Below are 5,490 nucleotides of genomic sequence, written 5' to 3'. Positions count from 1 at the left end.
TTCACATTTTCAAAATGTTGAACATTGATTAGTCTGCTACTCTGTTTATGAGTTTATACATATAATAATGCTACAGCTCTGTGCAATAAGTGCAGCAATTCCCTACAAGTAAAAAAAACCACTGAAACACAATGTAATTACATTTTTATGGTCCTCCTTGTTTGCTTCCCCTACGCAGTAACAATGCTGTGGAACATTCAGAATATTTTGAGCTAGAAAGTGATGACAGCAAGTGGAAATCACTGTGATAGATGATAATGCACTACCACATTGCAATTGTCAATATCTGATACTGGCACTTTTAGGTAACCCTATCACAATTTCTTAAGATCTGGCTCTGATGTTATAATAAACTCTTTTTTCATCAAGGGAAAATATCATACGCTCAAAAAAATTTGAATTTGTCACATTTGGTCTGATAACCAGCAAACAGGGCTTACTACGACGCCTCTTAATTACTGTAGTAAACATCCAATGAACACATTCAGTGAACACATTCATCAAACTTCTCATTTTTTTCCGCATGCATTAAAAAACTTACCCTTAGCACACATTGTGCTTTTAGAAAACACTACATACCAATTGTACATCAATGTCAGGTGATCCGCAAAACGCTCATCAGAGCATGTTAAAAGCAAATGCACAATAGCATAACTAAACTGTAGAAAGAAGTAAAATAACTGAAAAGACTGTATATAATAAACCTCTTAATACTGCAAATTGCACATCTATGCTGACTTACAAATACAATGCAAGTTGTTATTCGGTGCATGACGAAACAGTTCCACAACTATTAGCCACACCAAGTGCTGTTCACCTTGCATATGTTAAGATGGAAGAAAAATTTCTAGGTGGTCCTACATGTACTAATTTTATACTTAAAGCAACTGCATTAAATACAGGATGACATATACGTATGATTTAATTTGAAATACTGCATCTCCAAATTTATATAACAGCAGTTTATATGGAATTCCTACTTTTCACTATAGCAAATATTAAATGAACCTACTGCAACAAAAGGCAGTTTCGAATGAGAGACAGCTACAATTCTAGACATTGGTCCTGTTGCCACATGAATGGAATAGTTCAGTGTGGCACATGGCTGTGATGTATCCATTCTCCTCACTGATAGCCCAGAACATGATGTATAAAAGTGACCTTCCCCACTAAGTCTAAATGTTACTGATACAATTGTGGCAATATGCTGCCTGACAGTGTAAGGCAAATAATGGCACAATATCACTGTGCAATACATACATCTACGATGCATCAGTTAGAACTCTGCCTTCATAGTGAACATGTCAGTGTTCAATGATGGGGCTGTGTACTGTGACAGTTGCTTGCCTTGCGAAACACAAGCAGAAATTGGACAGAATGTATGGAACATGCCCGAGATGCTTTGTTCGAATGTTCCAATACTCTGAGGACTCTTTCGTATCAGGACAGGTTCATAAACCACAACAACAACTAAATACAAATTTAACAAGTGAGTGTAGAATTTATTATGTAGTCTACATGTGCTGTTTTCTATGTATTTCTACCTTTAACAACTGCTGCAAACCAAATAAAACAATTATATTGATTGAAAGCTTTCATAATCCAATGTCTGTGCTGTGACAACTGCTGCAAGAAAAATAGATATGTATGCTTGTTGGACAGCTGACCTGCTCCCATTTGCCAATTATGAGATGTGTTACAAATAAAATAAAGATGCCTGATTACTGTTATGGCGTCATGATCTTCACCGACATCCAGCATGCTGCACGCGAAACAGACAGACAACTTTTCCTTTACCAATATAAACCGTTGGAATTCTGCCGAAAGTTGCATTAAGAAGTTTCTATGTATTGGCGATGACTAGATTCGGGAATTATGTCCATTTTAAAACCATCATCTTTGTACACAATTTAATTACAGTCAAATGCGCCTTTTTGGAAACAGCCACTAGAATGGCTACGCAGATAGTTCAACATCATACAGTTCTTTCTGTACTGCTCAGCATAGTTTGTTTATTGTATGTTGAACTGCCTGTATGACCATTCTGGATTGTCTGCTGTGGCCATTTCCAATCATATGCATTTGACTGTATTTAAATTACATACAAAGATGGATAGTTCGAAAAGAGACATATTGTCTGAAATCTTATGAACCTTAGAAAATATTCTGAGCTCAGAAATAATGAGGTACCCTGAACAGAATGACCTCCTCCATGCCAATCAGCATGGATTCCGTAAACATCAATCGTGTGAAACAAACTCCCACTTTTCTTACATGACATACTGAAACCTTTGGATCAAAGCAGGGAGGTAGAAGCAGTATTTTCTGAATTCCGAAAAGCATTTGACTCTGTACCTCATCTACACTTAAAAGTGTGATAATATGAGATGTCAAGTGAAATTTCTGACTGTACTGAGGACTTTCTGGTATGGAGGACGCAGCACGTTGTCTTGCATGGAGAGTCATCGTCAGATGTAGAAGCAACTTTGGGTATGCCCTAGGGAAGTGTGTTTGGACCCTTGCTGCTCATGTTATATATGATCTTGCAGATAATGCAGTTATCTGTAGTAAGTACTGTCTGAAAGAAGCTCCGTAAACATACCATCAGATCTTGATAAGATTTCTAAGTGATGCAAAGATTTGAAACTTGCATTGAATGTTCAGAAATGTAAAAATGTGCACTTGACAAAAAGGTGCCCATAGTATACAGTGCCAATAATATCAGTGAGTCACAGTTGGAATCGGCCAGCTCCTACAGGTACCTGGGTGTAACCTCTGCGGATGTGAAATGAAATGATCACATAGGCTCAGGTGAGTAAAGTAGGTAGTACACTGGTTTATTGGTAGAATACTGAGAAAATGCAAAAAATCTATAAAGGAGATAGCTTACGAATCACTTGTGCAACCAGTTCTCGAGGGTCGTTCAGGTGTGTGAGATTCATATCAAATACGACTAATGGGGGATACTGAACATATACAGAGAAGGGCAACAAGAATGGTCACATGTTTGATCCATGGAAGAGTGTCACAGAGATACTGAAGAAACTGAACTTGCAGACGTTTGAAGACGGATGTAAACTCTCCCGAAAAAATCTCCTAACAAAGTTTCAAGAACAGGCTTTAAATGACGACTCTAGGATCGTGAGGACAAAATTAGAATAATTACAGAACGCACAGAGGCATTCAAACAATCATTCTTCCCATGTTGAATTTGTGAAAGGAATGGAAAGAAACCCTAAAAGCAGGTAAAATGGGACATGGCACTCTACCATGTACTTCATGATGGTTTGTAGAGTATACATGTGGAAACAAAAACTGGTCACCGCCAATAAATAAAGGATACTTCTTAATACTATTTTTGACATAATTCTGAACGTTTGTTTCAATCGTGATCTTCAATTTTCTTTGCTACTACGGACAATGAGGTACTCTGTGTTTCCTGATATATTGAGAACTCCTTTTCTTCAAAGTACTATCTGTTGCTTCCATACAAATTTTTCAGGCCATTTCCTGACTGTATTTAATTTACTTTTAACAATATTAGGAAAAGGATAGATTGCTACTCACCATAAAGATGACCCACTGGGTTGCAGACAAGCACAACAAGAAGACTGTTACTGTCTTTCCGTTGTGCCTGTCTGCAACTCAACGGGTCATCTTTACATTGAGTAGGAGGTCACACTTTCCCTAATAGTGTTGATATTCAAACCTTTAGTTTCCTTAGCAATTTACTTTTTTCAGTTGTTGTGAGAATTCATTTGGAGTGAACTGAATTTCGTTCGGTCTTAGCAGGAACTGACACACGTTGTGCAATACCACCCTTACACGGCACAACGTACTACACGATGCATTGAAAACGAGTGTCAATATTTTTAAAAGTGCTGCAGTCTTCTACAATACATTGTGCAAATATCAATAATGATCTCATACGATCAATATTACTGCAAAATAATTAACAGAGACATTATCAGTGCCTTTGATAAAGATTAGATCATGATCACTAGGCACACTCATTCTCAGAGATCAGGTGTTCACTCGAATTTTCGTGTGCCTCTATTTCGAGGGTGTGTCAGGAGTACTTCGAATCTGGACAAAATTTCAGCTGAGGGACTCAACTGTCATAAGGAACACCGTGTCGATGGCCACTTCTTTGCTAAGAGTACTACAGCCGACGGTCTATACGTGTTCCTCTGCTCACTGTACACGACAGGCCACAGAGATTAGTACTGGCACACCATCACCACATGCTCTAGCACGGAAAAAGGTTGTCTGAACTGATGATACACTAACGGCAGGGTACAAGTGTGTTGCTAACCACATGAAACAATGCTACTTCCTAGCCAACAGAGAACTATTCATGCATTTAGTGGTGGCATTATCAAGTGGGGGACATTAATTGAGATGAAATGAGCTTCCACATGCATCTGCAAACGATACTAACCAGTGAGAATTCAGTAATTTACTATAGATTATGTGTTGTTTGCCTATGGTATCCTGTAGGTGACCTATACCTCCAATAAAACAACACACATGAACTTCCAGAATTTTTTGTATGACATGCCAAGGGACAAGATGATGCTTGCCGCCCCCCCCCCCCCCCCCCCGCCCGCCCCATGACATACAATCCAAATCTTATTTCCTATATTTGGCATGCCACCATGCAACATATGTGCACCTTGTGTCTAACTGTCCTGTAGAGATGTGGATGGTGGTTGGGTAGTGAATGGAGTTCCTCCCCCCCCCCCAATGCTTTCAATGTTGAGTCCATGACACACCACACCCACAGCAATAGTTAACAAATGGCTCAGGTTCAAGAAGAGACAAGAGGTAAATCATAGTCATATTTTGGAGTTGTTCAAACACCAAGAATGTCTACCACATTCAAACAATGGAAAATCCAGGATGGAATAATGACAATATTATGGAAAGTATAAATTGCTGCTCGCCAGACAATGGAGGTGTACAGTTGCATACAGGCACAGCAAAAAGACTGCTAAACAGGTAAGCTTTCGGCCAGGTTGTCCTCTGAATTTCACACACACACACACACACACACACACACACACACATAAACCACTGTCTCTAGCGACCAGACACTGTGACTGTGTGTGTGTGTGTGTGTGTGTGTGTGTGTGTGTGTGTGTGTGAGAGAGAGAGAGAGAGAGAGAGAGAGAGTGAGAGAGAGTGAGAGAGAGAGAGAGAGAGAGAGAGAGAGAGAGAGATTCAGAAGAAGATCTTTCAGCTGTAAGCTTACTTGTTTTGCAATTTTTCTGTTGAGCCTGTCTGCAACTCAACATCTCCACTAGGTCCGTATGGTGAGTAGCGATCTATCCTTTTCACATTATATCATTTGATCACATTAAATGCAATGGCATGCAAATAGACATTAATGCTGTAAAGCTTTAACATTTTACAAGCTATTCACCTTCAGCTGATGCTATCTGATATTTAAAACTATTTGTCCTTAGTTGTTATATGTCAGATTATTCT

The sequence above is a fragment of the Schistocerca cancellata genome, unplaced genomic scaffold (genome assembly GCF_023864275.1).
Source record: "Schistocerca cancellata isolate TAMUIC-IGC-003103 unplaced genomic scaffold, iqSchCanc2.1 HiC_scaffold_732, whole genome shotgun sequence".
Classification (NCBI taxonomy): Eukaryota; Metazoa; Arthropoda; class Insecta; order Orthoptera; family Acrididae; genus Schistocerca; species Schistocerca cancellata.
The sequence above is the reverse complement of the archived record's forward strand: the minus strand, read 5'-3'. Positions refer to the sequence as shown.